The sequence below is a fragment of the Ambystoma mexicanum genome, chromosome 1p (genome assembly GCF_040938575.1).
Source record: "Ambystoma mexicanum isolate Mex_15411 chromosome 1p, UKY_AmexF1_1, whole genome shotgun sequence".
Lineage (NCBI taxonomy): Eukaryota > Metazoa > Chordata > Amphibia > Caudata > Ambystomatidae > Ambystoma > Ambystoma mexicanum.
Genome location: NC_090921.1, coordinates 13392953 through 13420076, shown reverse-complemented (window position 1 = coordinate 13420076; position 27124 = coordinate 13392953). Strand labels below are relative to the sequence as shown.

The 27124-nt window shown below is 48.0% G+C and overlaps 22 non-coding genes across 22 annotated transcripts; all 22 read right to left on the bottom strand.

The window, feature by feature from the left end:
- Window positions 1–800: 800 nt before the first annotated feature.
- On the bottom strand, window positions 801–882 carry TRNAL-UAG (transfer RNA leucine (anticodon UAG)). The gene has a single exon. It is a non-coding gene; the product is annotated as a tRNA-Leu (tRNA).
- Window positions 883–2026: 1144 nt separating this feature from the next.
- TRNAL-UAG (transfer RNA leucine (anticodon UAG)) lies at window positions 2027–2108 on the bottom strand. Its single transcript has one exon. It is a non-coding gene; the product is annotated as a tRNA-Leu (tRNA).
- Window positions 2109–3252: 1144 nt separating this feature from the next.
- Window positions 3253–3334, bottom strand: TRNAL-UAG (transfer RNA leucine (anticodon UAG)). The gene has a single exon. It is a non-coding gene; the product is annotated as a tRNA-Leu (tRNA).
- A 1144-nt stretch (window positions 3335–4478) lies between these two features.
- On the bottom strand, window positions 4479–4560 carry TRNAL-UAG (transfer RNA leucine (anticodon UAG)). Its single transcript has one exon. It is a non-coding gene; the product is annotated as a tRNA-Leu (tRNA).
- Window positions 4561–5704: 1144 nt separating this feature from the next.
- On the bottom strand, window positions 5705–5786 carry TRNAL-UAG (transfer RNA leucine (anticodon UAG)). Its single transcript has one exon. It is a non-coding gene; the product is annotated as a tRNA-Leu (tRNA).
- A 1144-nt stretch (window positions 5787–6930) lies between these two features.
- TRNAL-UAG (transfer RNA leucine (anticodon UAG)) lies at window positions 6931–7012 on the bottom strand. Its single transcript has one exon. It is a non-coding gene; the product is annotated as a tRNA-Leu (tRNA).
- A 1144-nt stretch (window positions 7013–8156) lies between these two features.
- On the bottom strand, window positions 8157–8238 carry TRNAL-UAG (transfer RNA leucine (anticodon UAG)). Its single transcript has one exon. It is a non-coding gene; the product is annotated as a tRNA-Leu (tRNA).
- A 1144-nt stretch (window positions 8239–9382) lies between these two features.
- TRNAL-UAG (transfer RNA leucine (anticodon UAG)) lies at window positions 9383–9464 on the bottom strand. The gene has a single exon. It is a non-coding gene; the product is annotated as a tRNA-Leu (tRNA).
- A 1144-nt stretch (window positions 9465–10608) lies between these two features.
- Window positions 10609–10690, bottom strand: TRNAL-UAG (transfer RNA leucine (anticodon UAG)). Its single transcript has one exon. It is a non-coding gene; the product is annotated as a tRNA-Leu (tRNA).
- Window positions 10691–11834: 1144 nt separating this feature from the next.
- On the bottom strand, window positions 11835–11916 carry TRNAL-UAG (transfer RNA leucine (anticodon UAG)). The gene has a single exon. It is a non-coding gene; the product is annotated as a tRNA-Leu (tRNA).
- A 1144-nt stretch (window positions 11917–13060) lies between these two features.
- Window positions 13061–13142, bottom strand: TRNAL-UAG (transfer RNA leucine (anticodon UAG)). Its single transcript has one exon. It is a non-coding gene; the product is annotated as a tRNA-Leu (tRNA).
- Window positions 13143–14286: 1144 nt separating this feature from the next.
- TRNAL-UAG (transfer RNA leucine (anticodon UAG)) lies at window positions 14287–14368 on the bottom strand. Its single transcript has one exon. It is a non-coding gene; the product is annotated as a tRNA-Leu (tRNA).
- A 1144-nt stretch (window positions 14369–15512) lies between these two features.
- TRNAL-UAG (transfer RNA leucine (anticodon UAG)) lies at window positions 15513–15594 on the bottom strand. The gene has a single exon. It is a non-coding gene; the product is annotated as a tRNA-Leu (tRNA).
- Window positions 15595–16738: 1144 nt separating this feature from the next.
- TRNAL-UAG (transfer RNA leucine (anticodon UAG)) lies at window positions 16739–16820 on the bottom strand. Its single transcript has one exon. It is a non-coding gene; the product is annotated as a tRNA-Leu (tRNA).
- Window positions 16821–17964: 1144 nt separating this feature from the next.
- On the bottom strand, window positions 17965–18046 carry TRNAL-UAG (transfer RNA leucine (anticodon UAG)). Its single transcript has one exon. It is a non-coding gene; the product is annotated as a tRNA-Leu (tRNA).
- Window positions 18047–19190: 1144 nt separating this feature from the next.
- TRNAL-UAG (transfer RNA leucine (anticodon UAG)) lies at window positions 19191–19272 on the bottom strand. Its single transcript has one exon. It is a non-coding gene; the product is annotated as a tRNA-Leu (tRNA).
- Window positions 19273–20416: 1144 nt separating this feature from the next.
- TRNAL-UAG (transfer RNA leucine (anticodon UAG)) lies at window positions 20417–20498 on the bottom strand. Its single transcript has one exon. It is a non-coding gene; the product is annotated as a tRNA-Leu (tRNA).
- Window positions 20499–21642: 1144 nt separating this feature from the next.
- On the bottom strand, window positions 21643–21724 carry TRNAL-UAG (transfer RNA leucine (anticodon UAG)). The gene has a single exon. It is a non-coding gene; the product is annotated as a tRNA-Leu (tRNA).
- A 1144-nt stretch (window positions 21725–22868) lies between these two features.
- On the bottom strand, window positions 22869–22950 carry TRNAL-UAG (transfer RNA leucine (anticodon UAG)). The gene has a single exon. It is a non-coding gene; the product is annotated as a tRNA-Leu (tRNA).
- A 1144-nt stretch (window positions 22951–24094) lies between these two features.
- Window positions 24095–24176, bottom strand: TRNAL-UAG (transfer RNA leucine (anticodon UAG)). The gene has a single exon. It is a non-coding gene; the product is annotated as a tRNA-Leu (tRNA).
- Window positions 24177–25320: 1144 nt separating this feature from the next.
- On the bottom strand, window positions 25321–25402 carry TRNAL-UAG (transfer RNA leucine (anticodon UAG)). Its single transcript has one exon. It is a non-coding gene; the product is annotated as a tRNA-Leu (tRNA).
- A 1144-nt stretch (window positions 25403–26546) lies between these two features.
- Window positions 26547–26628, bottom strand: TRNAL-UAG (transfer RNA leucine (anticodon UAG)). The gene has a single exon. It is a non-coding gene; the product is annotated as a tRNA-Leu (tRNA).
- Window positions 26629–27124: the final 496 nt, after the last annotated feature.

Here is a 27124-nt window from a genome sequence, read left to right as displayed (position 1 = left end):
TAGGGAGAGTAAGCTCTTTAAAGGCATGCAATGAGATGTGTTTTTCTTTATTTCTGCATATTTCTGTAGCTAGCTGCATTCTTTCAGTCAACATCCCGCCCCATTTAGTGCTCACGTTTTTAAAGAAGTCCACCATTAGCCCGCAGTGTAAGCCTACCCGGGGCCTCCGCCGATGGTCCATGGTGTGTGGGATCCTTACTGGACCAACCCCAGCCGTAACGCAAATCTTAGCTTTGTCTCATTCGACCCCTAACTCGACCCAAGGAGCTACTGCAAACTCTTAGCCTAACACTAGCCCTAAATGAAAGACGCCTATTGTCCTCACATGTGGGATTTTGTTCTCGCTGCTAGTGCATACGAAACTTGGTTCCGACGTGTCCAGGAGTGGGAGAATTACCAGGGACCTTGCAATCTCGTGCCTGGGGGTTTCTAAGCTGGGCATAGGAGCTCCACTGGATGGAGCCAAGTGTCTTGAACTGAGTTTTTGTGATGCAGCAGGAAAAGGCGCTGCAAAAAGGAGCAACTACCAAGGCAAAGAGATGTGCATTCATTAGGGCATCGTGTCGGCAGATTTGTGGCCCTGCCAAGCACGTGTTTATTGACAGGATCGTGAACGCATGTCCGTTTTCAGTGAACAGTGATTTATGCTTTACCCTTTTTTGGTGAAAACGCACACGAGTCAGATGTGTGCTTTCAGTCTGGGTGTTCAGAAAAGCAAGAATTCATAAACACATGCCATTCCCTGGCTCCCAATTGTCCTGTCTGTACACGTGGCATGAAGATAAAAAAGAAACAGCTATTGGCAGCGGTGGGATTCGAACCCACGCCTCCAAAGAGACTGGAGCCTAAATCCAGCGCCTTAGACCGCTCGGCCACGCTACCCTGCTGGTACTGAAACGAGAGCCTCTGAGACCTGTATTTTTTTAGGGATTGGCTGGTTTGGCCATTAATTCAAAATCAAAGCAAAGCATGAACTTGGATTGAATTCTAGCACTGGCTGTGCAAAGCCCGAACTGAACAATAAAGCACACTTGTCAGCCTGAAATTGAAATGTCACCTTTCGGGAGTGCTCTGTTCAACAGCAGTCTGGTAGCCTAGTGGTCAATGTCAGCACCCCTCCATCCAGCAGTCTTGAGTTCAATTCCCGGTGAGGGAGGTCAGATCTTTTCTAGGTTTTTTTTGGTTCTAAAAATGTTTGGGAAGCGAAGGTTCAGGAACATTGCCGGTAGGGAGAGTAAGCTCTTTAAAGGCATGCAATGAGATGTGTTTTTCTTTATTTCTGCATATTTCTGTAGCTAGCTGCATTCTTTCAGTCAACATCCCGCCCCATTTAGTGCTCACGTTTTTAAAGAAGTCCACCATTAGCCCGCAGTGTAAGCCTACCCGGGGCCTCCGCCGATGGTCCATGGTGTGTGGGATCCTTACTGGACCAACCCCAGCCGTAACGCAAATCTTAGCTTTGTCTCATTCGACCCCTAACTCGACCCAAGGAGCTACTGCAAACTCTTAGCCTAACACTAGCCCTAAATGAAAGACGCCTATTGTCCTCACATGTGGGATTTTGTTCTCGCTGCTAGTGCATACGAAACTTGGTTCCGACGTGTCCAGGAGTGGGAGAATTACCAGGGACCTTGCAATCTCGTGCCTGGGGGTTTCTAAGCTGGGCATAGGAGCTCCACTGGATGGAGCCAAGTGTCTTGAACTGAGTTTTTGTGATGCAGCAGGAAAAGGCGCTGCAAAAAGGAGCAACTACCAAGGCAAAGAGATGTGCATTCATTAGGGCATCGTGTCGGCAGATTTGTGGCCCTGCCAAGCACGTGTTTATTGACAGGATCGTGAACGCATGTCCGTTTTCAGTGAACAGTGATTTATGCTTTACCCTTTTTTGGTGAAAACGCACACGAGTCAGATGTGTGCTTTCAGTCTGGGTGTTCAGAAAAGCAAGAATTCATAAACACATGCCATTCCCTGGCTCCCAATTGTCCTGTCTGTACACGTGGCATGAAGATAAAAAAGAAACAGCTATTGGCAGCGGTGGGATTCGAACCCACGCCTCCAAAGAGACTGGAGCCTAAATCCAGCGCCTTAGACCGCTCGGCCACGCTACCCTGCTGGTACTGAAACGAGAGCCTCTGAGACCTGTATTTTTTTAGGGATTGGCTGGTTTGGCCATTAATTCAAAATCAAAGCAAAGCATGAACTTGGATTGAATTCTAGCACTGGCTGTGCAAAGCCCGAACTGAACAATAAAGCACACTTGTCAGCCTGAAATTGAAATGTCACCTTTCGGGAGTGCTCTGTTCAACAGCAGTCTGGTAGCCTAGTGGTCAATGTCAGCACCCCTCCATCCAGCAGTCTTGAGTTCAATTCCCGGTGAGGGAGGTCAGATCTTTTCTAGGTTTTTTTTGGTTCTAAAAATGTTTGGGAAGCGAAGGTTCAGGAACATTGCCGGTAGGGAGAGTAAGCTCTTTAAAGGCATGCAATGAGATGTGTTTTTCTTTATTTCTGCATATTTCTGTAGCTAGCTGCATTCTTTCAGTCAACATCCCGCCCCATTTAGTGCTCACGTTTTTAAAGAAGTCCACCATTAGCCCGCAGTGTAAGCCTACCCGGGGCCTCCGCCGATGGTCCATGGTGTGTGGGATCCTTACTGGACCAACCCCAGCCGTAACGCAAATCTTAGCTTTGTCTCATTCGACCCCTAACTCGACCCAAGGAGCTACTGCAAACTCTTAGCCTAACACTAGCCCTAAATGAAAGACGCCTATTGTCCTCACATGTGGGATTTTGTTCTCGCTGCTAGTGCATACGAAACTTGGTTCCGACGTGTCCAGGAGTGGGAGAATTACCAGGGACCTTGCAATCTCGTGCCTGGGGGTTTCTAAGCTGGGCATAGGAGCTCCACTGGATGGAGCCAAGTGTCTTGAACTGAGTTTTTGTGATGCAGCAGGAAAAGGCGCTGCAAAAAGGAGCAACTACCAAGGCAAAGAGATGTGCATTCATTAGGGCATCGTGTCGGCAGATTTGTGGCCCTGCCAAGCACGTGTTTATTGACAGGATCGTGAACGCATGTCCGTTTTCAGTGAACAGTGATTTATGCTTTACCCTTTTTTGGTGAAAACGCACACGAGTCAGATGTGTGCTTTCAGTCTGGGTGTTCAGAAAAGCAAGAATTCATAAACACATGCCATTCCCTGGCTCCCAATTGTCCTGTCTGTACACGTGGCATGAAGATAAAAAAGAAACAGCTATTGGCAGCGGTGGGATTCGAACCCACGCCTCCAAAGAGACTGGAGCCTAAATCCAGCGCCTTAGACCGCTCGGCCACGCTACCCTGCTGGTACTGAAACGAGAGCCTCTGAGACCTGTATTTTTTTAGGGATTGGCTGGTTTGGCCATTAATTCAAAATCAAAGCAAAGCATGAACTTGGATTGAATTCTAGCACTGGCTGTGCAAAGCCCGAACTGAACAATAAAGCACACTTGTCAGCCTGAAATTGAAATGTCACCTTTCGGGAGTGCTCTGTTCAACAGCAGTCTGGTAGCCTAGTGGTCAATGTCAGCACCCCTCCATCCAGCAGTCTTGAGTTCAATTCCCGGTGAGGGAGGTCAGATCTTTTCTAGGTTTTTTTTGGTTCTAAAAATGTTTGGGAAGCGAAGGTTCAGGAACATTGCCGGTAGGGAGAGTAAGCTCTTTAAAGGCATGCAATGAGATGTGTTTTTCTTTATTTCTGCATATTTCTGTAGCTAGCTGCATTCTTTCAGTCAACATCCCGCCCCATTTAGTGCTCACGTTTTTAAAGAAGTCCACCATTAGCCCGCAGTGTAAGCCTACCCGGGGCCTCCGCCGATGGTCCATGGTGTGTGGGATCCTTACTGGACCAACCCCAGCCGTAACGCAAATCTTAGCTTTGTCTCATTCGACCCCTAACTCGACCCAAGGAGCTACTGCAAACTCTTAGCCTAACACTAGCCCTAAATGAAAGACGCCTATTGTCCTCACATGTGGGATTTTGTTCTCGCTGCTAGTGCATACGAAACTTGGTTCCGACGTGTCCAGGAGTGGGAGAATTACCAGGGACCTTGCAATCTCGTGCCTGGGGGTTTCTAAGCTGGGCATAGGAGCTCCACTGGATGGAGCCAAGTGTCTTGAACTGAGTTTTTGTGATGCAGCAGGAAAAGGCGCTGCAAAAAGGAGCAACTACCAAGGCAAAGAGATGTGCATTCATTAGGGCATCGTGTCGGCAGATTTGTGGCCCTGCCAAGCACGTGTTTATTGACAGGATCGTGAACGCATGTCCGTTTTCAGTGAACAGTGATTTATGCTTTACCCTTTTTTGGTGAAAACGCACACGAGTCAGATGTGTGCTTTCAGTCTGGGTGTTCAGAAAAGCAAGAATTCATAAACACATGCCATTCCCTGGCTCCCAATTGTCCTGTCTGTACACGTGGCATGAAGATAAAAAAGAAACAGCTATTGGCAGCGGTGGGATTCGAACCCACGCCTCCAAAGAGACTGGAGCCTAAATCCAGCGCCTTAGACCGCTCGGCCACGCTACCCTGCTGGTACTGAAACGAGAGCCTCTGAGACCTGTATTTTTTTAGGGATTGGCTGGTTTGGCCATTAATTCAAAATCAAAGCAAAGCATGAACTTGGATTGAATTCTAGCACTGGCTGTGCAAAGCCCGAACTGAACAATAAAGCACACTTGTCAGCCTGAAATTGAAATGTCACCTTTCGGGAGTGCTCTGTTCAACAGCAGTCTGGTAGCCTAGTGGTCAATGTCAGCACCCCTCCATCCAGCAGTCTTGAGTTCAATTCCCGGTGAGGGAGGTCAGATCTTTTCTAGGTTTTTTTTGGTTCTAAAAATGTTTGGGAAGCGAAGGTTCAGGAACATTGCCGGTAGGGAGAGTAAGCTCTTTAAAGGCATGCAATGAGATGTGTTTTTCTTTATTTCTGCATATTTCTGTAGCTAGCTGCATTCTTTCAGTCAACATCCCGCCCCATTTAGTGCTCACGTTTTTAAAGAAGTCCACCATTAGCCCGCAGTGTAAGCCTACCCGGGGCCTCCGCCGATGGTCCATGGTGTGTGGGATCCTTACTGGACCAACCCCAGCCGTAACGCAAATCTTAGCTTTGTCTCATTCGACCCCTAACTCGACCCAAGGAGCTACTGCAAACTCTTAGCCTAACACTAGCCCTAAAGGAAAGACGCCTATTGTCCTCACATGTGGGATTTTGTTCTCGCTGCTAGTGCATACGAAACTTGGTTCCGACGTGTCCAGGAGTGGGAGAATTACCAGGGACCTTGCAATCTCGTGCCTGGGGGTTTCTAAGCTGGGCATAGGAGCTCCACTGGATGGAGCCAAGTGTCTTGAACTGAGTTTTTGTGATGCAGCAGGAAAAGGCGCTGCAAAAAGGAGCAACTACCAAGGCAAAGAGATGTGCATTCATTAGGGCATCGTGTCGGCAGATTTGTGGCCCTGCCAAGCACGTGTTTATTGACAGGATCGTGAACGCATGTCCGTTTTCAGTGAACAGTGATTTATGCTTTACCCTTTTTTGGTGAAAACGCACACGAGTCAGATGTGTGCTTTCAGTCTGGGTGTTCAGAAAAGCAAGAATTCATAAACACATGCCATTCCCTGGCTCCCAATTGTCCTGTCTGTACACGTGGCATGAAGATAAAAAAGAAACAGCTATTGGCAGCGGTGGGATTCGAACCCACGCCTCCAAAGAGACTGGAGCCTAAATCCAGCGCCTTAGACCGCTCGGCCACGCTACCCTGCTGGTACTGAAACGAGAGCCTCTGAGACCTGTATTTTTTTAGGGATTGGCTGGTTTGGCCATTAATTCAAAATCAAAGCAAAGCATGAACTTGGATTGAATTCTAGCACTGGCTGTGCAAAGCCCGAACTGAACAATAAAGCACACTTGTCAGCCTGAAATTGAAATGTCACCTTTCGGGAGTGCTCTGTTCAACAGCAGTCTGGTAGCCTAGTGGTCAATGTCAGCACCCCTCCATCCAGCAGTCTTGAGTTCAATTCCCGGTGAGGGAGGTCAGATCTTTTCTAGGTTTTTTTTGGTTCTAAAAATGTTTGGGAAGCGAAGGTTCAGGAACATTGCCGGTAGGGAGAGTAAGCTCTTTAAAGGCATGCAATGAGATGTGTTTTTCTTTATTTCTGCATATTTCTGTAGCTAGCTGCATTCTTTCAGTCAACATCCCGCCCCATTTAGTGCTCACGTTTTTAAAGAAGTCCACCATTAGCCCGCAGTGTAAGCCTACCCGGGGCCTCCGCCGATGGTCCATGGTGTGTGGGATCCTTACTGGACCAACCCCAGCCGTAACGCAAATCTTAGCTTTGTCTCATTCGACCCCTAACTCGACCCAAGGAGCTACTGCAAACTCTTAGCCTAACACTAGCCCTAAATGAAAGACGCCTATTGTCCTCACATGTGGGATTTTGTTCTCGCTGCTAGTGCATACGAAACTTGGTTCCGACGTGTCCAGGAGTGGGAGAATTACCAGGGACCTTGCAATCTCGTGCCTGGGGGTTTCTAAGCTGGGCATAGGAGCTCCACTGGATGGAGCCAAGTGTCTTGAACTGAGTTTTTGTGATGCAGCAGGAAAAGGCGCTGCAAAAAGGAGCAACTACCAAGGCAAAGAGATGTGCATTCATTAGGGCATCGTGTCGGCAGATTTGTGGCCCTGCCAAGCACGTGTTTATTGACAGGATCGTGAACGCATGTCCGTTTTCAGTGAACAGTGATTTATGCTTTACCCTTTTTTGGTGAAAACGCACACGAGTCAGATGTGTGCTTTCAGTCTGGGTGTTCAGAAAAGCAAGAATTCATAAACACATGCCATTCCCTGGCTCCCAATTGTCCTGTCTGTACACGTGGCATGAAGATAAAAAAGAAACAGCTATTGGCAGCGGTGGGATTCGAACCCACGCCTCCAAAGAGACTGGAGCCTAAATCCAGCGCCTTAGACCGCTCGGCCACGCTACCCTGCTGGTACTGAAACGAGAGCCTCTGAGACCTGTATTTTTTTAGGGATTGGCTGGTTTGGCCATTAATTCAAAATCAAAGCAAAGCATGAACTTGGATTGAATTCTAGCACTGGCTGTGCAAAGCCCGAACTGAACAATAAAGCACACTTGTCAGCCTGAAATTGAAATGTCACCTTTCGGGAGTGCTCTGTTCAACAGCAGTCTGGTAGCCTAGTGGTCAATGTCAGCACCCCTCCATCCAGCAGTCCTGAGTTCAATTCCCGGTGAGGGAGGTCAGATCTTTTCTAGGTTTTTTTTGGTTCTAAAAATGTTTGGGAAGCGAAGGTTCAGGAACATTGCCGGTAGGGAGAGTAAGCTCTTTAAAGGCATGCAATGAGATGTGTTTTTCTTTATTTCTGCATATTTCTGTAGCTAGCTGCATTCTTTCAGTCAACATCCCGCCCCATTTAGTGCTCACGTTTTTAAAGAAGTCCACCATTAGCCCGCAGTGTAAGCCTACCCGGGGCCTCCGCCGATGGTCCATGGTGTGTGGGATCCTTACTGGACCAACCCCAGCCGTAACGCAAATCTTAGCTTTGTCTCATTCGACCCCTAACTCGACCCAAGGAGCTACTGCAAACTCTTAGCCTAACACTAGCCCTAAATGAAAGACGCCTATTGTCCTCACATGTGGGATTTTGTTCTCGCTGCTAGTGCATACGAAACTTGGTTCCGACGTGTCCAGGAGTGGGAGAATTACCAGGGACCTTGCAATCTCGTGCCTGGGGGTTTCTAAGCTGGGCATAGGAGCTCCACTGGATGGAGCCAAGTGTCTTGAACTGAGTTTTTGTGATGCAGCAGGAAAAGGCGCTGCAAAAAGGAGCAACTACCAAGGCAAAGAGATGTGCATTCATTAGGGCATCGTGTCGGCAGATTTGTGGCCCTGCCAAGCACGTGTTTATTGACAGGATCGTGAACGCATGTCCGTTTTCAGTGAACAGTGATTTATGCTTTACCCTTTTTTGGTGAAAACGCACACGAGTCAGATGTGTGCTTTCAGTCTGGGTGTTCAGAAAAGCAAGAATTCATAAACACATGCCATTCCCTGGCTCCCAATTGTCCTGTCTGTACACGTGGCATGAAGATAAAAAAGAAACAGCTATTGGCAGCGGTGGGATTCGAACCCACGCCTCCAAAGAGACTGGAGCCTAAATCCAGCGCCTTAGACCGCTCGGCCACGCTACCCTGCTGGTACTGAAACGAGAGCCTCTGAGACCTGTATTTTTTTAGGGATTGGCTGGTTTGGCCATTAATTCAAAATCAAAGCAAAGCATGAACTTGGATTGAATTCTAGCACTGGCTGTGCAAAGCCCGAACTGAACAATAAAGCACACTTGTCAGCCTGAAATTGAAATGTCACCTTTCGGGAGTGCTCTGTTCAACAGCAGTCTGGTAGCCTAGTGGTCAATGTCAGCACCCCTCCATCCAGCAGTCTTGAGTTCAATTCCCGGTGAGGGAGGTCAGATCTTTTCTAGGTTTTTTTTGGTTCTAAAAATGTTTGGGAAGCGAAGGTTCAGGAACATTGCCGGTAGGGAGAGTAAGCTCTTTAAAGGCATGCAATGAGATGTGTTTTTCTTTATTTCTGCATATTTCTGTAGCTAGCTGCATTCTTTCAGTCAACATCCCGCCCCATTTAGTGCTCACGTTTTTAAAGAAGTCCACCATTAGCCCGCAGTGTAAGCCTACCCGGGGCCTCCGCCGATGGTCCATGGTGTGTGGGATCCTTACTGGACCAACCCCAGCCGTAACGCAAATCTTAGCTTTGTCTCATTCGACCCCTAACTCGACCCAAGGAGCTACTGCAAACTCTTAGCCTAACACTAGCCCTAAAGGAAAGACGCCTATTGTCCTCACATGTGGGATTTTGTTCTCGCTGCTAGTGCATACGAAACTTGGTTCCGACGTGTCCAGGAGTGGGAGAATTACCAGGGACCTTGCAATCTCGTGCCTGGGGGTTTCTAAGCTGGGCATAGGAGCTCCACTGGATGGAGCCAAGTGTCTTGAACTGAGTTTTTGTGATGCAGCAGGAAAAGGCGCTGCAAAAAGGAGCAACTACCAAGGCAAAGAGATGTGCATTCATTAGGGCATCGTGTCGGCAGATTTGTGGCCCTGCCAAGCACGTGTTTATTGACAGGATCGTGAACGCATGTCCGTTTTCAGTGAACAGTGATTTATGCTTTACCCTTTTTTGGTGAAAACGCACACGAGTCAGATGTGTGCTTTCAGTCTGGGTGTTCAGAAAAGCAAGAATTCATAAACACATGCCATTCCCTGGCTCCCAATTGTCCTGTCTGTACACGTGGCATGAAGATAAAAAAGAAACAGCTATTGGCAGCGGTGGGATTCGAACCCACGCCTCCAAAGAGACTGGAGCCTAAATCCAGCGCCTTAGACCGCTCGGCCACGCTACCCTGCTGGTACTGAAACGAGAGCCTCTGAGACCTGTATTTTTTTAGGGATTGGCTGGTTTGGCCATTAATTCAAAATCAAAGCAAAGCATGAACTTGGATTGAATTCTAGCACTGGCTGTGCAAAGCCCGAACTGAACAATAAAGCACACTTGTCAGCCTGAAATTGAAATGTCACCTTTCGGGAGTGCTCTGTTCAACAGCAGTCTGGTAGCCTAGTGGTCAATGTCAGCACCCCTCCATCCAGCAGTCTTGAGTTCAATTCCCGGTGAGGGAGGTCAGATCTTTTCTAGGTTTTTTTTGGTTCTAAAAATGTTTGGGAAGCGAAGGTTCAGGAACATTGCCGGTAGGGAGAGTAAGCTCTTTAAAGGCATGCAATGAGATGTGTTTTTCTTTATTTCTGCATATTTCTGTAGCTAGCTGCATTCTTTCAGTCAACATCCCGCCCCATTTAGTGCTCACGTTTTTAAAGAAGTCCACCATTAGCCCGCAGTGTAAGCCTACCCGGGGCCTCCGCCGATGGTCCATGGTGTGTGGGATCCTTACTGGACCAACCCCAGCCGTAACGCAAATCTTAGCTTTGTCTCATTCGACCCCTAACTCGACCCAAGGAGCTACTGCAAACTCTTAGCCTAACACTAGCCCTAAATGAAAGACGCCTATTGTCCTCACATGTGGGATTTTGTTCTCGCTGCTAGTGCATACGAAACTTGGTTCCGACGTGTCCAGGAGTGGGAGAATTACCAGGGACCTTGCAATCTCGTGCCTGGGGGTTTCTAAGCTGGGCATAGGAGCTCCACTGGATGGAGCCAAGTGTCTTGAACTGAGTTTTTGTGATGCAGCAGGAAAAGGCGCTGCAAAAAGGAGCAACTACCAAGGCAAAGAGATGTGCATTCATTAGGGCATCGTGTCGGCAGATTTGTGGCCCTGCCAAGCACGTGTTTATTGACAGGATCGTGAACGCATGTCCGTTTTCAGTGAACAGTGATTTATGCTTTACCCTTTTTTGGTGAAAACGCACACGAGTCAGATGTGTGCTTTCAGTCTGGGTGTTCAGAAAAGCAAGAATTCATAAACACATGCCATTCCCTGGCTCCCAATTGTCCTGTCTGTACACGTGGCATGAAGATAAAAAAGAAACAGCTATTGGCAGCGGTGGGATTCGAACCCACGCCTCCAAAGAGACTGGAGCCTAAATCCAGCGCCTTAGACCGCTCGGCCACGCTACCCTGCTGGTACTGAAACGAGAGCCTCTGAGACCTGTATTTTTTTAGGGATTGGCTGGTTTGGCCATTAATTCAAAATCAAAGCAAAGCATGAACTTGGATTGAATTCTAGCACTGGCTGTGCAAAGCCCGAACTGAACAATAAAGCACACTTGTCAGCCTGAAATTGAAATGTCACCTTTCGGGAGTGCTCTGTTCAACAGCAGTCTGGTAGCCTAGTGGTCAATGTCAGCACCCCTCCATCCAGCAGTCTTGAGTTCAATTCCCGGTGAGGGAGGTCAGATCTTTTCTAGGTTTTTTTTGGTTCTAAAAATGTTTGGGAAGCGAAGGTTCAGGAACATTGCCGGTAGGGAGAGTAAGCTCTTTAAAGGCATGCAATGAGATGTGTTTTTCTTTATTTCTGCATATTTCTGTAGCTAGCTGCATTCTTTCAGTCAACATCCCGCCCCATTTAGTGCTCACGTTTTTAAAGAAGTCCACCATTAGCCCGCAGTGTAAGCCTACCCGGGGCCTCCGCCGATGGTCCATGGTGTGTGGGATCCTTACTGGACCAACCCCAGCCGTAACGCAAATCTTAGCTTTGTCTCATTCGACCCCTAACTCGACCCAAGGAGCTACTGCAAACTCTTAGCCTAACACTAGCCCTAAAGGAAAGACGCCTATTGTCCTCACATGTGGGATTTTGTTCTCGCTGCTAGTGCATACGAAACTTGGTTCCGACGTGTCCAGGAGTGGGAGAATTACCAGGGACCTTGCAATCTCGTGCCTGGGGGTTTCTAAGCTGGGCATAGGAGCTCCACTGGATGGAGCCAAGTGTCTTGAACTGAGTTTTTGTGATGCAGCAGGAAAAGGCGCTGCAAAAAGGAGCAACTACCAAGGCAAAGAGATGTGCATTCATTAGGGCATCGTGTCGGCAGATTTGTGGCCCTGCCAAGCACGTGTTTATTGACAGGATCGTGAACGCATGTCCGTTTTCAGTGAACAGTGATTTATGCTTTACCCTTTTTTGGTGAAAACGCACACGAGTCAGATGTGTGCTTTCAGTCTGGGTGTTCAGAAAAGCAAGAATTCATAAACACATGCCATTCCCTGGCTCCCAATTGTCCTGTCTGTACACGTGGCATGAAGATAAAAAAGAAACAGCTATTGGCAGCGGTGGGATTCGAACCCACGCCTCCAAAGAGACTGGAGCCTAAATCCAGCGCCTTAGACCGCTCGGCCACGCTACCCTGCTGGTACTGAAACGAGAGCCTCTGAGACCTGTATTTTTTTAGGGATTGGCTGGTTTGGCCATTAATTCAAAATCAAAGCAAAGCATGAACTTGGATTGAATTCTAGCACTGGCTGTGCAAAGCCCGAACTGAACAATAAAGCACACTTGTCAGCCTGAAATTGAAATGTCACCTTTCGGGAGTGCTCTGTTCAACAGCAGTCTGGTAGCCTAGTGGTCAATGTCAGCACCCCTCCATCCAGCAGTCTTGAGTTCAATTCCCGGTGAGGGAGGTCAGATCTTTTCTAGGTTTTTTTTGGTTCTAAAAATGTTTGGGAAGCGAAGGTTCAGGAACATTGCCGGTAGGGAGAGTAAGCTCTTTAAAGGCATGCAATGAGATGTGTTTTTCTTTATTTCTGCATATTTCTGTAGCTAGCTGCATTCTTTCAGTCAACATCCCGCCCCATTTAGTGCTCACGTTTTTAAAGAAGTCCACCATTAGCCCGCAGTGTAAGCCTACCCGGGGCCTCCGCCGATGGTCCATGGTGTGTGGGATCCTTACTGGACCAACCCCAGCCGTAACGCAAATCTTAGCTTTGTCTCATTCGACCCCTAACTCGACCCAAGGAGCTACTGCAAACTCTTAGCCTAACACTAGCCCTAAATGAAAGACGCCTATTGTCCTCACATGTGGGATTTTGTTCTCGCTGCTAGTGCATACGAAACTTGGTTCCGACGTGTCCAGGAGTGGGAGAATTACCAGGGACCTTGCAATCTCGTGCCTGGGGGTTTCTAAGCTGGGCATAGGAGCTCCACTGGATGGAGCCAAGTGTCTTGAACTGAGTTTTTGTGATGCAGCAGGAAAAGGCGCTGCAAAAAGGAGCAACTACCAAGGCAAAGAGATGTGCATTCATTAGGGCATCGTGTCGGCAGATTTGTGGCCCTGCCAAGCACGTGTTTATTGACAGGATCGTGAACGCATGTCCGTTTTCAGTGAACAGTGATTTATGCTTTACCCTTTTTTGGTGAAAACGCACACGAGTCAGATGTGTGCTTTCAGTCTGGGTGTTCAGAAAAGCAAGAATTCATAAACACATGCCATTCCCTGGCTCCCAATTGTCCTGTCTGTACACGTGGCATGAAGATAAAAAAGAAACAGCTATTGGCAGCGGTGGGATTCGAACCCACGCCTCCAAAGAGACTGGAGCCTAAATCCAGCGCCTTAGACCGCTCGGCCACGCTACCCTGCTGGTACTGAAACGAGAGCCTCTGAGACCTGTATTTTTTTAGGGATTGGCTGGTTTGGCCATTAATTCAAAATCAAAGCAAAGCATGAACTTGGATTGAATTCTAGCACTGGCTGTGCAAAGCCCGAACTGAACAATAAAGCACACTTGTCAGCCTGAAATTGAAATGTCACCTTTCGGGAGTGCTCTGTTCAACAGCAGTCTGGTAGCCTAGTGGTCAATGTCAGCACCCCTCCATCCAGCAGTCCTGAGTTCAATTCCCGGTGAGGGAGGTCAGATCTTTTCTAGGTTTTTTTTGGTTCTAAAAATGTTTGGGAAGCGAAGGTTCAGGAACATTGCCGGTAGGGAGAGTAAGCTCTTTAAAGGCATGCAATGAGATGTGTTTTTCTTTATTTCTGCATATTTCTGTAGCTAGCTGCATTCTTTCAGTCAACATCCCGCCCCATTTAGTGCTCACGTTTTTAAAGAAGTCCACCATTAGCCCGCAGTGTAAGCCTACCCGGGGCCTCCGCCGATGGTCCATGGTGTGTGGGATCCTTACTGGACCAACCCCAGCCGTAACGCAAATCTTAGCTTTGTCTCATTCGACCCCTAACTCGACCCAAGGAGCTACTGCAAACTCTTAGCCTAACACTAGCCCTAAATGAAAGACGCCTATTGTCCTCACATGTGGGATTTTGTTCTCGCTGCTAGTGCATACGAAACTTGGTTCCGACGTGTCCAGGAGTGGGAGAATTACCAGGGACCTTGCAATCTCGTGCCTGGGGGTTTCTAAGCTGGGCATAGGAGCTCCACTGGATGGAGCCAAGTGTCTTGAACTGAGTTTTTGTGATGCAGCAGGAAAAGGCGCTGCAAAAAGGAGCAACTACCAAGGCAAAGAGATGTGCATTCATTAGGGCATCGTGTCGGCAGATTTGTGGCCCTGCCAAGCACGTGTTTATTGACAGGATCGTGAACGCATGTCCGTTTTCAGTGAACAGTGATTTATGCTTTACCCTTTTTTGGTGAAAACGCACACGAGTCAGATGTGTGCTTTCAGTCTGGGTGTTCAGAAAAGCAAGAATTCATAAACACATGCCATTCCCTGGCTCCCAATTGTCCTGTCTGTACACGTGGCATGAAGATAAAAAAGAAACAGCTATTGGCAGCGGTGGGATTCGAACCCACGCCTCCAAAGAGACTGGAGCCTAAATCCAGCGCCTTAGACCGCTCGGCCACGCTACCCTGCTGGTACTGAAACGAGAGCCTCTGAGACCTGTATTTTTTTAGGGATTGGCTGGTTTGGCCATTAATTCAAAATCAAAGCAAAGCATGAACTTGGATTGAATTCTAGCACTGGCTGTGCAAAGCCCGAACTGAACAATAAAGCACACTTGTCAGCCTGAAATTGAAATGTCACCTTTCGGGAGTGCTCTGTTCAACAGCAGTCTGGTAGCCTAGTGGTCAATGTCAGCACCCCTCCATCCAGCAGTCTTGAGTTCAATTCCCGGTGAGGGAGGTCAGATCTTTTCTAGGTTTTTTTTGGTTCTAAAAATGTTTGGGAAGCGAAGGTTCAGGAACATTGCCGGTAGGGAGAGTAAGCTCTTTAAAGGCATGCAATGAGATGTGTTTTTCTTTATTTCTGCATATTTCTGTAGCTAGCTGCATTCTTTCAGTCAACATCCCGCCCCATTTAGTGCTCACGTTTTTAAAGAAGTCCACCATTAGCCCGCAGTGTAAGCCTACCCGGGGCCTCCGCCGATGGTCCATGGTGTGTGGGATCCTTACTGGACCAACCCCAGCCGTAACGCAAATCTTAGCTTTGTCTCATTCGACCCCTAACTCGACCCAAGGAGCTACTGCAAACTCTTAGCCTAACACTAGCCCTAAAGGAAAGACGCCTATTGTCCTCACATGTGGGATTTTGTTCTCGCTGCTAGTGCATACGAAACTTGGTTCCGACGTGTCCAGGAGTGGGAGAATTACCAGGGACCTTGCAATCTCGTGCCTGGGGGTTTCTAAGCTGGGCATAGGAGCTCCACTGGATGGAGCCAAGTGTCTTGAACTGAGTTTTTGTGATGCAGCAGGAAAAGGCGCTGCAAAAAGGAGCAACTACCAAGGCAAAGAGATGTGCATTCATTAGGGCATCGTGTCGGCAGATTTGTGGCCCTGCCAAGCACGTGTTTATTGACAGGATCGTGAACGCATGTCCGTTTTCAGTGAACAGTGATTTATGCTTTACCCTTTTTTGGTGAAAACGCACACGAGTCAGATGTGTGCTTTCAGTCTGGGTGTTCAGAAAAGCAAGAATTCATAAACACATGCCATTCCCTGGCTCCCAATTGTCCTGTCTGTACACGTGGCATGAAGATAAAAAAGAAACAGCTATTGGCAGCGGTGGGATTCGAACCCACGCCTCCAAAGAGACTGGAGCCTAAATCCAGCGCCTTAGACCGCTCGGCCACGCTACCCTGCTGGTACTGAAACGAGAGCCTCTGAGACCTGTATTTTTTTAGGGATTGGCTGGTTTGGCCATTAATTCAAAATCAAAGCAAAGCATGAACTTGGATTGAATTCTAGCACTGGCTGTGCAAAGCCCGAACTGAACAATAAAGCACACTTGTCAGCCTGAAATTGAAATGTCACCTTTCGGGAGTGCTCTGTTCAACAGCAGTCTGGTAGCCTAGTGGTCAATGTCAGCACCCCTCCATCCAGCAGTCTTGAGTTCAATTCCCGGTGAGGGAGGTCAGATCTTTTCTAGGTTTTTTTTGGTTCTAAAAATGTTTGGGAAGCGAAGGTTCAGGAACATTGCCGGTAGGGAGAGTAAGCTCTTTAAAGGCATGCAATGAGATGTGTTTTTCTTTATTTCTGCATATTTCTGTAGCTAGCTGCATTCTTTCAGTCAACATCCCGCCCCATTTAGTGCTCACGTTTTTAAAGAAGTCCACCATTAGCCCGCAGTGTAAGCCTACCCGGGGCCTCCGCCGATGGTCCATGGTGTGTGGGATCCTTACTGGACCAACCCCAGCCGTAACGCAAATCTTAGCTTTGTCTCATTCGACCCCTAACTCGACCCAAGGAGCTACTGCAAACTCTTAGCCTAACACTAGCCCTAAATGAAAGACGCCTATTGTCCTCACATGTGGGATTTTGTTCTCGCTGCTAGTGCATACGAAACTTGGTTCCGACGTGTCCAGGAGTGGGAGAATTACCAGGGACCTTGCAATCTCGTGCCTGGGGGTTTCTAAGCTGGGCATAGGAGCTCCACTGGATGGAGCCAAGTGTCTTGAACTGAGTTTTTGTGATGCAGCAGGAAAAGGCGCTGCAAAAAGGAGCAACTACCAAGGCAAAGAGATGTGCATTCATTAGGGCATCGTGTCGGCAGATTTGTGGCCCTGCCAAGCACGTGTTTATTGACAGGATCGTGAACGCATGTCCGTTTTCAGTGAACAGTGATTTATGCTTTACCCTTTTTTGGTGAAAACGCACACGAGTCAGATGTGTGCTTTCAGTCTGGGTGTTCAGAAAAGCAAGAATTCATAAACACATGCCATTCCCTGGCTCCCAATTGTCCTGTCTGTACACGTGGCATGAAGATAAAAAAGAAACAGCTATTGGCAGCGGTGGGATTCGAACCCACGCCTCCAAAGAGACTGGAGCCTAAATCCAGCGCCTTAGACCGCTCGGCCACGCTACCCTGCTGGTACTGAAACGAGAGCCTCTGAGACCTGTATTTTTTTAGGGATTGGCTGGTTTGGCCATTAATTCAAAATCAAAGCAAAGCATGAACTTGGATTGAATTCTAGCACTGGCTGTGCAAAGCCCGAACTGAACAATAAAGCACACTTGTCAGCCTGAAATTGAAATGTCACCTTTCGGGAGTGCTCTGTTCAACAGCAGTCTGGTAGCCTAGTGGTCAATGTCAGCACCCCTCCATCCAGCAGTCTTGAGTTCAATTCCCGGTGAGGGAGGTCAGATCTTTTCTAGGTTTTTTTTGGTTCTAAAAATGTTTGGGAAGCGAAGGTTCAGGAACATTGCCGGTAGGGAGAGTAAGCTCTTTAAAGGCATGCAATGAGATGTGTTTTTCTTTATTTCTGCATATTTCTGTAGCTAGCTGCATTCTTTCAGTCAACATCCCGCCCCATTTAGTGCTCACGTTTTTAAAGAAGTCCACCATTAGCCCGCAGTGTAAGCCTACCCGGGGCCTCCGCCGATGGTCCATGGTGTGTGGGATCCTTACTGGACCAACCCCAGCCGTAACGCAAATCTTAGCTTTGTCTCATTCGACCCCTAACTCGACCCAAGGAGCTACTGCAAACTCTTAGCCTAACACTAGCCCTAAAGGAAAGACGCCTATTGTCCTCACATGTGGGATTTTGTTCTCGCTGCTAGTGCATACGAAACTTGGTTCCGACGTGTCCAGGAGTGGGAGAATTACCAGGGACCTTGCAATCTCGTGCCTGGGGGTTTCTAAGCTGGGCATAGGAGCTCCACTGGATGGAGCCAAGTGTCTTGAACTGAGTTTTTGTGATGCAGCAGGAAAAGGCGCTGCAAAAAGGAGCAACTACCAAGGCAAAGAGATGTGCATTCATTAGGGCATCGTGTCGGCAGATTTGTGGCCCTGCCAAGCACGTGTTTATTGACAGGATCGTGAACGCATGTCCGTTTTCAGTGAACAGTGATTTATGCTTTACCCTTTTTTGGTGAAAACGCACACGAGTCAGATGTGTGCTTTCAGTCTGGGTGTTCAGAAAAGCAAGAATTCATAAACACATGCCATTCCCTGGCTCCCAATTGTCCTGTCTGTACACGTGGCATGAAGATAAAAAAGAAACAGCTATTGGCAGCGGTGGGATTCGAACCCACGCCTCCAAAGAGACTGGAGCCTAAATCCAGCGCCTTAGACCGCTCGGCCACGCTACCCTGCTGGTACTGAAACGAGAGCCTCTGAGACCTGTATTTTTTTAGGGATTGGCTGGTTTGGCCATTAATTCAAAATCAAAGCAAAGCATGAACTTGGATTGAATTCTAGCACTGGCTGTGCAAAGCCCGAACTGAACAATAAAGCACACTTGTCAGCCTGAAATTGAAATGTCACCTTTCGGGAGTGCTCTGTTCAACAGCAGTCTGGTAGCCTAGTGGTCAATGTCAGCACCCCTCCATCCAGCAGTCTTGAGTTCAATTCCCGGTGAGGGAGGTCAGATCTTTTCTAGGTTTTTTTTGGTTCTAAAAATGTTTGGGAAGCGAAGGTTCAGGAACATTGCCGGTAGGGAGAGTAAGCTCTTTAAAGGCATGCAATGAGATGTGTTTTTCTTTATTTCTGCATATTTCTGTAGCTAGCTGCATTCTTTCAGTCAACATCCCGCCCCATTTAGTGCTCACGTTTTTAAAGAAGTCCACCATTAGCCCGCAGTGTAAGCCTACCCGGGGCCTCCGCCGATGGTCCATGGTGTGTGGGATCCTTACTGGACCAACCCCAGCCGTAACGCAAATCTTAGCTTTGTCTCATTCGACCCCTAACTCGACCCAAGGAGCTACTGCAAACTCTTAGCCTAACACTAGCCCTAAATGAAAGACGCCTATTGTCCTCACATGTGGGATTTTGTTCTCGCTGCTAGTGCATACGAAACTTGGTTCCGACGTGTCCAGGAGTGGGAGAATTACCAGGGACCTTGCAATCTCGTGCCTGGGGGTTTCTAAGCTGGGCATAGGAGCTCCACTGGATGGAGCCAAGTGTCTTGAACTGAGTTTTTGTGATGCAGCAGGAAAAGGCGCTGCAAAAAGGAGCAACTACCAAGGCAAAGAGATGTGCATTCATTAGGGCATCGTGTCGGCAGATTTGTGGCCCTGCCAAGCACGTGTTTATTGACAGGATCGTGAACGCATGTCCGTTTTCAGTGAACAGTGATTTATGCTTTACCCTTTTTTGGTGAAAACGCACACGAGTCAGATGTGTGCTTTCAGTCTGGGTGTTCAGAAAAGCAAGAATTCATAAACACATGCCATTCCCTGGCTCCCAATTGTCCTGTCTGTACACGTGGCATGAAGATAAAAAAGAAACAGCTATTGGCAGCGGTGGGATTCGAACCCACGCCTCCAAAGAGACTGGAGCCTAAATCCAGCGCCTTAGACCGCTCGGCCACGCTACCCTGCTGGTACTGAAACGAGAGCCTCTGAGACCTGTATTTTTTTAGGGATTGGCTGGTTTGGCCATTAATTCAAAATCAAAGCAAAGCATGAACTTGGATTGAATTCTAGCACTGGCTGTGCAAAGCCCGAACTGAACAATAAAGCACACTTGTCAGCCTGAAATTGAAATGTCACCTTTCGGGAGTGCTCTGTTCAACAGCAGTCTGGTAGCCTAGTGGTCAATGTCAGCACCCCTCCATCCAGCAGTCTTGAGTTCAATTCCCGGTGAGGGAGGTCAGATCTTTTCTAGGTTTTTTTTGGTTCTAAAAATGTTTGGGAAGCGAAGGTTCAGGAACATTGCCGGTAGGGAGAGTAAGCTCTTTAAAGGCATGCAATGAGATGTGTTTTTCTTTATTTCTGCATATTTCTGTAGCTAGCTGCATTCTTTCAGTCAACATCCCGCCCCATTTAGTGCTCACGTTTTTAAAGAAGTCCACCATTAGCCCGCAGTGTAAGCCTACCCGGGGCCTCCGCCGATGGTCCATGGTGTGTGGGATCCTTACTGGACCAACCCCAGCCGTAACGCAAATCTTAGCTTTGTCTCATTCGACCCCTAACTCGACCCAAGGAGCTACTGCAAACTCTTAGCCTAACACTAGCCCTAAAGGAAAGACGCCTATTGTCCTCACATGTGGGATTTTGTTCTCGCTGCTAGTGCATACGAAACTTGGTTCCGACGTGTCCAGGAGTGGGAGAATTACCAGGGACCTTGCAATCTCGTGCCTGGGGGTTTCTAAGCTGGGCATAGGAGCTCCACTGGATGGAGCCAAGTGTCTTGAACTGAGTTTTTGTGATGCAGCAGGAAAAGGCGCTGCAAAAAGGAGCAACTACCAAGGCAAAGAGATGTGCATTCATTAGGGCATCGTGTCGGCAGATTTGTGGCCCTGCCAAGCACGTGTTTATTGACAGGATCGTGAACGCATGTCCGTTTTCAGTGAACAGTGATTTATGCTTTACCCTTTTTTGGTGAAAACGCACACGAGTCAGATGTGTGCTTTCAGTCTGGGTGTTCAGAAAAGCAAGAATTCATAAACACATGCCATTCCCTGGCTCCCAATTGTCCTGTCTGTACACGTGGCATGAAGATAAAAAAGAAACAGCTATTGGCAGCGGTGGGATTCGAACCCACGCCTCCAAAGAGACTGGAGCCTAAATCCAGCGCCTTAGACCGCTCGGCCACGCTACCCTGCTGGTACTGAAACGAGAGCCTCTGAGACCTGTATTTTTTTAGGGATTGGCTGGTTTGGCCATTAATTCAAAATCAAAGCAAAGCATGAACTTGGATTGAATTCTAGCACTGGCTGTGCAAAGCCCGAACTGAACAATAAAGCACACTTGTCAGCCTGAAATTGAAATGTCACCTTTCGGGAGTGCTCTGTTCAACAGCAGTCTGGTAGCCTAGTGGTCAATGTCAGCACCCCTCCATCCAGCAGTCTTGAGTTCAATTCCCGGTGAGGGAGGTCAGATCTTTTCTAGGTTTTTTTTGGTTCTAAAAATGTTTGGGAAGCGAAGGTTCAGGAACATTGCCGGTAGGGAGAGTAAGCTCTTTAAAGGCATGCAATGAGATGTGTTTTTCTTTATTTCTGCATATTTCTGTAGCTAGCTGCATTCTTTCAGTCAACATCCCGCCCCATTTAGTGCTCACGTTTTTAAAGAAGTCCACCATTAGCCCGCAGTGTAAGCCTACCCGGGGCCTCCGCCGATGGTCCATGGTGTGTGGGATCCTTACTGGACCAACCCCAGCCGTAACGCAAATCTTAGCTTTGTCTCATTCGACCCCTAACTCGACCCAAGGAGCTACTGCAAACTCTTAGCCTAACACTAGCCCTAAATGAAAGACGCCTATTGTCCTCACATGTGGGATTTTGTTCTCGCTGCTAGTGCATACGAAACTTGGTTCCGACGTGTCCAGGAGTGGGAGAATTACCAGGGACCTTGCAATCTCGTGCCTGGGGGTTTCTAAGCTGGGCATAGGAGCTCCACTGGATGGAGCCAAGTGTCTTGAACTGAGTTTTTGTGATGCAGCAGGAAAAGGCGCTGCAAAAAGGAGCAACTACCAAGGCAAAGAGATGTGCATTCATTAGGGCATCGTGTCGGCAGATTTGTGGCCCTGCCAAGCACGTGTTTATTGACAGGATCGTGAACGCATGTCCGTTTTCAGTGAACAGTGATTTATGCTTTACCCTTTTTTGGTGAAAACGCACACGAGTCAGATGTGTGCTTTCAGTCTGGGTGTTCAGAAAAGCAAGAATTCATAAACACATGCCATTCCCTGGCTCCCAATTGTCCTGTCTGTACACGTGGCATGAAGATAAAAAAGAAACAGCTATTGGCAGCGGTGGGATTCGAACCCACGCCTCCAAAGAGACTGGAGCCTAAATCCAGCGCCTTAGACCGCTCGGCCACGCTACCCTGCTGGTACTGAAACGAGAGCCTCTGAGACCTGTATTTTTTTAGGGATTGGCTGGTTTGGCCATTAATTCAAAATCAAAGCAAAGCATGAACTTGGATTGAATTCTAGCACTGGCTGTGCAAAGCCCGAACTGAACAATAAAGCACACTTGTCAGCCTGAAATTGAAATGTCACCTTTCGGGAGTGCTCTGTTCAACAGCAGTCTGGTAGCCTAGTGGTCAATGTCAGCACCCCTCCATCCAGCAGTCTTGAGTTCAATTCCCGGTGAGGGAGGTCAGATCTTTTCTAGGTTTTTTTTGGTTCTAAAAATGTTTGGGAAGCGAAGGTTCAGGAACATTGCCGGTAGGGAGAGTAAGCTCTTTAAAGGCATGCAATGAGATGTGTTTTTCTTTATTTCTGCATATTTCTGTAGCTAGCTGCATTCTTTCAGTCAACATCCCGCCCCATTTAGTGCTCACGTTTTTAAAGAAGTCCACCATTAGCCCGCAGTGTAAGCCTACCCGGGGCCTCCGCCGATGGTCCATGGTGTGTGGGATCCTTACTGGACCAACCCCAGCCGTAACGCAAATCTTAGCTTTGTCTCATTCGACCCCTAACTCGACCCAAGGAGCTACTGCAAACTCTTAGCCTAACACTAGCCCTAAATGAAAGACGCCTATTGTCCTCACATGTGGGATTTTGTTCTCGCTGCTAGTGCATACGAAACTTGGTTCCGACGTGTCCAGGAGTGGGAGAATTACCAGGGACCTTGCAATCTCGTGCCTGGGGGTTTCTAAGCTGGGCATAGGAGCTCCACTGGATGGAGCCAAGTGTCTTGAACTGAGTTTTTGTGATGCAGCAGGAAAAGGCGCTGCAAAAAGGAGCAACTACCAAGGCAAAGAGATGTGCATTCATTAGGGCATCGTGTCGGCAGATTTGTGGCCCTGCCAAGCACGTGTTTATTGACAGGATCGTGAACGCATGTCCGTTTTCAGTGAACAGTGATTTATGCTTTACCCTTTTTTGGTGAAAACGCACACGAGTCAGATGTGTGCTTTCAGTCTGGGTGTTCAGAAAAGCAAGAATTCATAAACACATGCCATTCCCTGGCTCCCAATTGTCCTGTCTGTACACGTGGCATGAAGATAAAAAAGAAACAGCTATTGGCAGCGGTGGGATTCGAACCCACGCCTCCAAAGAGACTGGAGCCTAAATCCAGCGCCTTAGACCGCTCGGCCACGCTACCCTGCTGGTACTGAAACGAGAGCCTCTGAGACCTGTATTTTTTTAGGGATTGGCTGGTTTGGCCATTAATTCAAAATCAAAGCAAAGCATGAACTTGGATTGAATTCTAGCACTGGCTGTGCAAAGCCCGAACTGAACAATAAAGCACACTTGTCAGCCTGAAATTGAAATGTCACCTTTCGGGAGTGCTCTGTTCAACAGCAGTCTGGTAGCCTAGTGGTCAATGTCAGCACCCCTCCATCCAGCAGTCTTGAGTTCAATTCCCGGTGAGGGAGGTCAGATCTTTTCTAGGTTTTTTTTGGTTCTAAAAATGTTTGGGAAGCGAAGGTTCAGGAACATTGCCGGTAGGGAGAGTAAGCTCTTTAAAGGCATGCAATGAGATGTGTTTTTCTTTATTTCTGCATATTTCTGTAGCTAGCTGCATTCTTTCAGTCAACATCCCGCCCCATTTAGTGCTCACGTTTTTAAAGAAGTCCACCATTAGCCCGCAGTGTAAGCCTACCCGGGGCCTCCGCCGATGGTCCATGGTGTGTGGGATCCTTACTGGACCAACCCCAGCCGTAACGCAAATCTTAGCTTTGTCTCATTCGACCCCTAACTCGACCCAAGGAGCTACTGCAAACTCTTAGCCTAACACTAGCCCTAAAGGAAAGACGCCTATTGTCCTCACATGTGGGATTTTGTTCTCGCTGCTAGTGCATACGAAACTTGGTTCCGACGTGTCCAGGAGTGGGAGAATTACCAGGGACCTTGCAATCTCGTGCCTGGGGGTTTCTAAGCTGGGCATAGGAGCTCCACTGGATGGAGCCAAGTGTCTTGAACTGAGTTTTTGTGATGCAGCAGGAAAAGGCGCTGCAAAAAGGAGCAACTACCAAGGCAAAGAGATGTGCATTCATTAGGGCATCGTGTCGGCAGATTTGTGGCCCTGCCAAGCACGTGTTTATTGACAGGATCGTGAACGCATGTCCGTTTTCAGTGAACAGTGATTTATGCTTTACCCTTTTTTGGTGAAAACGCACACGAGTCAGATGTGTGCTTTCAGTCTGGGTGTTCAGAAAAGCAAGAATTCATAAACACATGCCATTCCCTGGCTCCCAATTGTCCTGTCTGTACACGTGGCATGAAGATAAAAAAGAAACAGCTATTGGCAGCGGTGGGATTCGAACCCACGCCTCCAAAGAGACTGGAGCCTAAATCCAGCGCCTTAGACCGCTCGGCCACGCTACCCTGCTGGTACTGAAACGAGAGCCTCTGAGACCTGTATTTTTTTAGGGATTGGCTGGTTTGGCCATTAATTCAAAATCAAAGCAAAGCATGAACTTGGATTGAATTCTAGCACTGGCTGTGCAAAGCCCGAACTGAACAATAAAGCACACTTGTCAGCCTGAAATTGAAATGTCACCTTTCGGGAGTGCTCTGTTCAACAGCAGTCTGGTAGCCTAGTGGTCAATGTCAGCACCCCTCCATCCAGCAGTCTTGAGTTCAATTCCCGGTGAGGGAGGTCAGATCTTTTCTAGGTTTTTTTTGGTTCTAAAAATGTTTGGGAAGCGAAGGTTCAGGAACATTGCCGGTAGGGAGAGTAAGCTCTTTAAAGGCATGCAATGAGATGTGTTTTTCTTTATTTCTGCATATTTCTGTAGCTAGCTGCATTCTTTCAGTCAACATCCCGCCCCATTTAGTGCTCACGTTTTTAAAGAAGTCCACCATTAGCCCGCAGTGTAAGCCTACCCGGGGCCTCCGCCGATGGTCCATGGTGTGTGGGATCCTTACTGGACCAACCCCAGCCGTAACGCAAATCTTAGCTTTGTCTCATTCGACCCCTAACTCGACCCAAGGAGCTACTGCAAACTCTTAGCCTAACACTAGCCCTAAATGAAAGACGCCTATTGTCCTCACATGTGGGATTTTGTTCTCGCTGCTAGTGCATACGAAACTTGGTTCCGACGTGTCCAGGAGTGGGAGAATTACCAGGGACCTTGCAATCTCGTGCCTGGGGGTTTCTAAGCTGGGCATAGGAGCTCCACTGGATGGAGCCAAGTGTCTTGAACTGAGTTTTTGTGATGCAGCAGGAAAAGGCGCTGCAAAAAGGAGCAACTACCAAGGCAAAGAGATGTGCATTCATTAGGGCATCGTGTCGGCAGATTTGTGGCCCTGCCAAGCACGTGTTTATTGACAGGATCGTGAACGCATGTCCGTTTTCAGTGAACAGTGATTTATGCTTTACCCTTTTTTGGTGAAAACGCACACGAGTCAGATGTGTGCTTTCAGTCTGGGTGTTCAGAAAAGCAAGAATTCATAAACACATGCCATTCCCTGGCTCCCAATTGTCCTGTCTGTACACGTGGCATGAAGATAAAAAAGAAACAGCTATTGGCAGCGGTGGGATTCGAACCCACGCCTCCAAAGAGACTGGAGCCTAAATCCAGCGCCTTAGACCGCTCGGCCACGCTACCCTGCTGGTACTGAAACGAGAGCCTCTGAGACCTGTATTTTTTTAGGGATTGGCTGGTTTGGCCATTAATTCAAAATCAAAGCAAAGCATGAACTTGGATTGAATTCTAGCACTGGCTGTGCAAAGCCCGAACTGAACAATAAAGCACACTTGTCAGCCTGAAATTGAAATGTCACCTTTCGGGAGTGCTCTGTTCAACAGCAGTCTGGTAGCCTAGTGGTCAATGTCAGCACCCCTCCATCCAGCAGTCTTGAGTTCAATTCCCGGTGAGGGAGGTCAGATCTTTTCTAGGTTTTTTTTGGTTCTAAAAATGTTTGGGAAGCGAAGGTTCAGGAACATTGCCGGTAGGGAGAGTAAGCTCTTTAAAGGCATGCAATGAGATGTGTTTTTCTTTATTTCTGCATATTTCTGTAGCTAGCTGCATTCTTTCAGTCAACATCCCGCCCCATTTAGTGCTCACGTTTTTAAAGAAGTCCACCATTAGCCCGCAGTGTAAGCCTACCCGGGGCCTCCGCCGATGGTCCATGGTGTGTGGGATCCTTACTGGACCAACCCCAGCCGTAACGCAAATCTTAGCTTTGTCTCATTCGACCCCTAACTCGACCCAAGGAGCTACTGCAAACTCTTAGCCTAACACTAGCCCTAAATGAAAGACGCCTATTGTCCTCACATGTGGGATTTTGTTCTCGCTGCTAGTGCATACGAAACTTGGTTCCGACGTGTCCAGGAGTGGGAGAATTACCAGGGACCTTGCAATCTCGTGCCTGGGGGTTTCTAAGCTGGGCATAGGAGCTCCACTGGATGGAGCCAAGTGTCTTGAACTGAGTTTTTGTGATGCAGCAGGAAAAGGCGCTGCAAAAAGGAGCAACTACCAAGGCAAAGAGATGTGCATTCATTAGGGCATCGTGTCGGCAGATTTGTGGCCCTGCCAAGCACGTGTTTATTGACAGGATCGTGAACGCATGTCCGTTTTCAGTGAACAGTGATTTATGCTTTACCCTTTTTTGGTGAAAACGCACACGAGTCAGATGTGTGCTTTCAGTCTGGGTGTTCAGAAAAGCAAGAATTCATAAACACATGCCATTCCCTGGCTCCCAATTGTCCTGTCTGTACACGTGGCATGAAGATAAAAAAGAAACAGCTATTGGCAGCGGTGGGATTCGAACCCACGCCTCCAAAGAGACTGGAGCCTAAATCCAGCGCCTTAGACCGCTCGGCCACGCTACCCTGCTGGTACTGAAACGAGGGCCTCTGAGACCTGTATTTTTTTAGGGATTGGCTGGTTTGGCCATTAATTCAAAATCAAAGCAAAGCATGAACTTGGATTGAATTCTAGCACTGGCTGTGCAAAGCCCGAACTGAACAATAAAGCACACTTGTCAGCCTGAAATTGAAATGTCACCTTTCGGGAGTGCTCTGTTCAACAGCAGTCTGGTAGCCTAGTGGTCAATGTCAGCACCCCTCCATCCAGCAGTCTTGAGTTCAATTCCCGGTGAGGGAGGTCAGATCTTTTCTAGGTTTTTTTTGGTTCTAAAAATGTTTGGGAAGCGAAGGTTCAGGAACATTGCCGGTAGGGAGAGTAAGCTCTTTAAAGGCATGCAATGAGATGTGTTTTTCTTTATTTCTGCATATTTCTGTAGCTAGCTGCATTCTTTCAGTCAACATCCCGCCCCATTTAGTGCTCACGTTTTTAAAGAAGTCCACCATTAGCCCGCAGTGTAAG